The following is a 7,442-nucleotide window of genomic DNA, read 5'->3' as shown; positions in this document are numbered from 1 at the left end:
TATTGGGAAGTTCTTCTTCTTTACATTTGTATTGGCGGATCGCAACCAACTGAAAGGTGCATACACCGCCACCTACTGTACTGGAGTGTGAGGACTCCCTATTAATATATTTATATTATAAAATAATAATAAGCCATTTAGCAGACGCTTTTATCCAAAGCGACTTACAGTCATGCGTGCATAATTTTTTTGTGTGTATGGGTGGTCCCGGGGAAAGAAACCCACTAACCTTGGCGTTATAAGCGCCGTGCTCTACCAGCTGAGCTACAGAGGACCACATTTATCTAGCCCTGTGTTTTTGCCTACTGTTCTGGAGTGTGAATTCATTACACTATGTGACACAAAAGGGAAGGGGAAACAAGACTGGGGAATGGAAAGAGAAATTGCCCAACCAACTAACCAAAGCCTATTAAAACCTCATCACTATCCCACTACTTGGCCCTATCTGATCCTACAACAGGCCGGCAGCCTGGGAGGACGGGACACTATCGTTCAACATACCTTGTAACTCTTCTGCAGTAAAATCTCGTACACCCAAGTACTCCTCTGCAGCTGCTACCACAACTATTTATCTATGATTTACGTTCCATTTCTGCTATACAGTTGATAACCATGGTTACCTCCCGAGTGGCGCAGTGGTCTAAGGCACTGCATCGCAGTGCTGGCTTTGCCACTAGAGATCCAGGCTCTGTCGTAGCCGGCCGCGACCGGGAGACCCATGGGGCGGCGCACAATTGGCCCAGCGTCGTCCAGGGTATTGGAGGGAATGGCTGGCAGGGATGTAGCTCAGTTGGTAGAGCATGGCGTTTGCAACGCCAGGGTTGTGGGTTCAATTCCCACGGGGGGCCAGTAGGAAAATAAAATAAATGTATGCACTCACTAACTGTAAGTCGCTCTGGATAAGAGCGTCTGCTAAATGACTAAAATGTAAAATGTTATGAACAGATTGTGAAATCAGACAACACATTAACATTAAATGTTTTTGTTCATTCAATGAAATAGTAACACCAGTCTTATATTTAAAACATTACTATTAACTACAAATATAATGATTTCTCTATAACAAGACCCCAATATGTCTGATTTCTCTGAAGGTTTCTTCTTTCCCTAGAAAGTTGTTCCTTTTTTTTTTTTTTGTCATTTAGCAGACGCTCTTATCCAGAGTGACTTACAGGTAGTGAGTGCATACCTTTTTTCATACTGGCCCCCTGTGGGAAACGATCCCACAACCCTGGCGTTGCAAGCGCCATGCTCTACCAACTGAGCTACAGGGGGCTTGCCTCTGATGCCTGTTGTTTTCTTTGGGTTTAGGTCTTTGACTAATTATTTCATAAGATTGCATAATTTGTTTAAATATGCAAAAATACAATTGATTAATTTACACAGAGTATACAAAACATTAAGAACACATGGTCATTCCAAGACCTAGACTGACCAGGTGAATCCAGGTGAAAGCTATGATCCCTTATTGATGTCACTTGTTAAATACACTTTATATAATATCCACTCAATATTAGGAATGTGTTCCTAATGTTTGGTATACTCAGTGTATATATATATATAAACTCAGCAACAACAACAAAAAAGTCCTCTCACTGTCAACTATGTTTATTTTGTGTAAATATTTGTATGAACATAAGAAGATTCAACAACTGAGACATAAACTGAACAAGGTCCACAGACATGTGACTAACAGAAATTGAATAAAGTGTCCCTGAACAAAGGGGGTCAAATTCAAAAGTAACAGTCAGTATCTGGTGTTGCCACCAGCTGCATTAAGTACTGCAGTGCATCTCCTCCTCATGGACTGCACCAGATTTGCCAGTTCTTGCTGTGAGATGTTACCTCACTCTTCCACCAAGGCACCTGCAAGTTCCCAGACATTTCTGGGGGGAATGGCCCTAGCCCTCACCCTCCGATCCAACAGGTCCCAGATGTGCTCAATGGGATTGAGATCCGGGCTCTTCGTTGGCCATGGCAGAACACGTGGCAGAAATCATGCACAGAACGAGCAGTATGGTTGGTGTGATTGTCATGCTGGAGGGTCAGGATGAGCCTGCAGGAAGAGTACCACATGAGGGAGGAGGATGTCTTCCCTGTAACGCACAGCCTTGAGATTGCCTGCAATGACAACAAGCTCAGCCCGATGATGCTGTGACACACCGCCCCAGACCATGTTGCCGGTGATGTCTGGTGAGGACCTGCCTTACAACAGGCCTACAAGCCCTCAGTCCAGCCTCTCTCAGCCTACTGCAGACAGTCTGAGCACTGATGGAGGGATTGTCTATTCCTGGTGTAACTCGGGCAGTTGTTGTTGCCATCCTGTACCTGTCCCGCAGGTGTGATGTTCGGATGTTCCGATCCTGTGCAGGTGTTGTTACACGTGGTCTGCCACTGCGAGGACGATCAGCTGTCTGTCCTGTCTCCCTGTAGCGCTGTCTTAGGCATCTCACAGTACGGACATTGCAATTTATTGCCCTGGCCACATCTGCAGTCCTCATGCCTCCTTGCAGCATGCCTAAGGCACGTTCATGCAGATGAGCAGGGACCCTGGGCATCTTTCTTTTGGTGTTTTTCAGTCACTAGAAAGGCCTCTTTAGTGTCCTAAGTTTCCATATCTGTGACCTTAATTGCCTACCGTCTGTAAGCTGTTAGTGTCTTAACAACCGTTCCACAGGTGCGTGTTCATTCATTGTTTATGGTTCATTGAACAAGCATGGGGAAACAGTGTTTAAACCCTTTACAATGAAGATCTGTGATGTTATTTGGATTTTTACAAATTATCTTCGAAAGACAGGGTCCTGAAAAAGGGACGTTTCTCTTTTTGCTGCGTTTCTATGGTCCGACTGATAGGCAGTGGGGAACAGGGGGACTGCTGTTGCCCAAACTTAGACTTCTTATTCATTACTTCATTTATTATTGGGCGAGTTTGTTTTGCATCTCCCAGTGGGTGGGTAGAAATGTCACTTTAGGACCAATGGGCACTGGGCAATTCAAAACTAATTTGCCTAATGAGACGAGGTCTAATCGCTTTCCACATAGGCAATCCTGTGTGAGATAAATCTGTGAAATGACTAACAGTTTAGCAGCACGTGTCCCACGTCTGAAGGTACATACATAATTGGTAGACAGTTCTTATTTAATTGGCATCCCATACATCACTGAGAAGTGCACAAGAAAGTATTAAATCCAGCTTTTAGATGCTACCCACTTTGTGCTTTCTTCCCATTCTTTAACTCTTCGAAGAAAATCTGTTTAGGGAGATGGGTAGCAGGCATCCTGGTCACATGGCCCGCCCATCTGAGCTGTGCTTTCATAAGCAGTGTGGGAAATCAAATTTTATTTGCCACATGAGTGAAATGCTTACTTACAAGCCCTTAACCAACAATGCAGTTAAGAAAAAAAGTGTTAAGTAAAAAATAGAATGCTCATCGTGTCGGCAGGCTGAGGACTTCAGTGTCTGGGATTCTGTCCTGCCACTTGATCCTCAGCAGCTTCCTCAAACAATTCAGGTGAAAGTGGCTTAGTTTCCTGGCATGGCGTTTGGTAGACTGGTAGACAGGTTTTGCAGCCATAAGTAAGGGTTGGTAATATGACTGCCTGGTAAACATTCAGTTTTGTTGCCAGTTTGATGCCTGTCCTTTCCCACACTGAATCTCACAGACGGCCAAAGGCTACACTAGCCTTGGCGATCCTGATGTTTGTTTAATTGTCTATGTGAACACCCCAAGACATTCCGCTACCAAGGTATGTGAATTTGACCACAGCTGACAGTTTCTGACCTTTCAGAGATGGTTGGGTCCATGCAAGGATTCCACAGACAGGAAATAGTGGAATCGTGTGTGCGCGCTAAGCATGGCACAAAGCGAGAACAAAACATTGGCATCCATTTTTGATTTGGGGAGAGGGGTAGCACCTAAAAACTGGATTTTAATACTTTCTTGTGCCCTGCTCGGAGATGTATGAGATGCCAATTTAATAAGAACTGTCTACCGATTATGGATATACCTTCCAACATGGGACACATGCTGCTTAACAGATAGTCATTTCAGCATTGCATGTGGAAAGGGATTAGACTCAGTGGTATAGTGTAGGGTAAACGCAAGCAAACACAGTTTACCCACCTTTTTGTTTTTACACAACAGTTTACCCAACTTTGCTGAAAAATTCATTACATTTATGTGGAGCAGTACTTTTTTTCACCACGACTGATGATCAGTTTACCCACGTATTTTTCTACCACTACATCACTGATTAGCCCCGTTTCATTAATATTGATTAAAATATCTAATAAGAGGTTACGTTTCGGCTATACCTGCTGCTGCTTTTGTGAAAATTGTGGTCGCATTCAGTGTTGCCATCTAATTTTCAGGGTAAATTGCTAGAGGCAGGTAGATTTGTTGCTAAACGACGTTGTGATGTTATTGCGTGATGACGTAAAACTGCGTCATTACGTAGAATACACAATATCGTTACTCAAATTGACTGGCCATCTCGGCAACAAATATGATTTGTTTAATTGTTAGTTGTTAGTTTAGATTTGTTTGTTTATTATCACATTTTATCATATTTTCACATTTGTATTTGTAAAAGTAATATAAACAACACATTTTAAATGATCAGATATTTTTATTTTTAAACACAACAATTTGTGAATTATTGAACAATTACACATTATTGAACAATTACATTTTTATATATTTTCTTATTAACTAGTAAACCTACACATTCTGAACAATTATAGTTTTAAACAGTGTATTGGTAGTTAGTTAACATGCTACCTAACTGATCAACAATTATAGGTACACGCTAATGACAAGGTATACATTTACATTTTCGCTCTTATCCAGAGCGACTTACAGTTATTGATTGAACAAGCAACTTAACTCAAATATTTACATTTACATCATTTAGCAGATGCTCTTATCCAGAGCGACTTACAAATTGGTGCATTCAATTTATGATAGCCAGTGGGACGACCACTTTTTTTTAAAAATGGGGGTGTGGGGGAGGGAGGGGTAAATTGATTACTTTTATACTATTCCAGGTATTCCTTAAAGAGGTAGGGTTTCAAGTGTCTCCGGAAGGTGGTCAGTGACTCCGCTGTCCTGGCGTCATGGGGGAGCTTGTTCCACCATTGGGGTGCCAGAGCAGCGAATAGCTTTGACTGGGCTGAGCGGGAACTGTGCTTCCGTAGAGGTAAGGGGGCTAGCAGGCCAGAGGTGGATGAACGTAGTGCCCTCGTTTGGGTGTAGGGTCTGATCAGAGCCTGAAGGTAAGGAGGTGCCGTTCCACACACAGCTCCGTAGGAAAGCACCATGGTCTCACCATCCCGCCACCCCCCCCAAAAAAAAGTATTGTATTGTAGTAGATGTGAGCCTCACCTCATAGTCAGTGGAGTGTGCGGAGGAGCGGGGTGACATGAGAGAACTTGGGAAGGTTGAACACCAGACGGGCTGCAGCGTTCTGGATAAGTTGTAGGGATTTAATGGCACAGGCAGGGAGCCCAGCCAACAGCGAGTTGCAGTTATCCAGACGGGAGATGACAAGTGCCTGGATTAGGACCTGTGCCGCTTTCTGTGTGAGGTAGGGTCGTACTCTGCGAATGTTGTAGAGCATGAACCTGCAGGATCGGGTCACCGCTTTGATGTTAGCGGAGAACGACAGGGTGTTGTCCAGGGTCACGTCAAGGTTATTTGCACTCTGGGAGGAGGACACAATGGATTTGTCAACCGTGATGGCGAGATCATGGAGCGGGCAGTCCTTCCCCAGGAGGAAGAGCAGCTCCGTCTTGCCGAGGTTCAGCTTGAGGTGGTATCCGACATCCACACTGATATGTCTGCCAGACATGCAGAGATGCGATTCGCCACCTGGTTATCAGAAGGGGGGAAAGGAGAAAATTAATTGTGTGTCGTCTGCGTATTAATGATAGGAGAGACCATGTGAGGATATGACAGAGCCAAGTGACTTGGTGTATAGAGAGAATAGGAGAGGGCCTAGAACTGAGCCCTGGGGGACACCAGTGGTGAGAGCACGTGGTGCGGAGACAGATTCTCGCCACGCCACCTGGTAGGAACGACCTGTCAGGTGGGACGCAATCCAAGAGTGAGCAGCGCCGGAGATGCCCAACTCGGAGAGGGTGGAGAGGAGGATCTGATGGTTCACAGTATCAAAGGCAGCAGATAGGTCTAGAAGGATAAGAGCAGAGGAGAGAGAGTTAGCTTTAGCGGTGCGGAGAGCCTCCGTGACACAGAGAAGAGCAGTCTCAGTTGAATGACCAGTCTTGAAACCTGACTGGTTTGGATCAAGGAGGTCATTCTGAGAGAGATAGCAGGAGAGTTGGCTAGAGACGGCACGCTTAAGAGTTTTGGAGAGAAAAGAAAGAAGGGATACTGGTCTGTAGTTGTTGACATCAGAGGGATTGAGTGTAGGTTTTTGAGGAGGGGTGCAACTCTCGCTCTCTTGAAGACGGAAGGGACATGGCCAACGGTCAAGGATGAGTTGATGAGCGAGGTGAGGTAAGGGAGAAGGTATCTGGAAATGGTCTGGAGAAGAGAGGAGGGGATAGGGTCAAGCGGGCAGGTTGTTGGGCGGCCGGCCGTCACAAGTCGCAAGTTTCATCTGGAGAGAGAGGGGAGAAAGAAGTCAAAGCATAGGGTAGGGCAGTGTGAGCAGGACCAGCGGTGTCATTTGACTTAATAAATGAGGATCGGATGTCGTCAACCTTCTTTTCAAAATGGTTGACGAAGTCATCCACAGAGAGGGAGGAGGATTCAGCAGGGAGGAGAAGGTGGCAAAGAGCTTCCTAGGGTTAGAGGCAGAGGCTTGAAATTTAGAGTGGTAGAAAGTGGCTTTAGCAGCGGAAACATAATAATGATGTGTGCGCTAGGCATCTCTCTCCAGCTCTCTCCATTTCATTTTCATTTCCATTTTAGTCATTTAGCAGATGCTCTTATCCAGAGTGACTTACAGTTAGTGAGTGCATACATTTTCTCCAGGTTATTGTGCTGCTTGGCTGGCCTGCTGCTGCCTGTGCACGAGCTGAGCGCCTGCTGCTGACGTCACTCACGATGTACTTTTGCAGCCAGGCACGTGCGTTGTGACTGAGTGTGTGACAGAGAAAATCGTCTTTGGATAAGTATTTTACATATCAGCTAACCACATCATATGTTATAGCATTCTGGTGTGCCCGACGGCACAGTCGATGACGTGGCAGACAACCATTGGTTGATGCAATGCAATGCCTGCGCATCTAGCCGGGTTGGAGCTCAACCAAGGTTTGAACACGACCTTGAGGTTACAGGGTGAGCCATAAAGGTCATGGTCCTTGATTCTTTCTACTATAATATCAGACTTGCCTTTTATAATACAGCTATATACCCACCAAATTGGGGATTATTTCAAGTATGGGGAAGCATGGGGTTGAATAGATATCTCCACGA

The sequence above is a fragment of the Coregonus lavaretus genome (genome assembly GCF_964263955.1).
Source record: "Coregonus lavaretus genome assembly, chromosome: 15".
Taxonomy (NCBI): Eukaryota; Metazoa; Chordata; class Actinopteri; order Salmoniformes; family Salmonidae; genus Coregonus; species Coregonus lavaretus.
The sequence above is the reverse complement of the archived record's forward strand: the minus strand, read 5'-3'. Positions refer to the sequence as shown.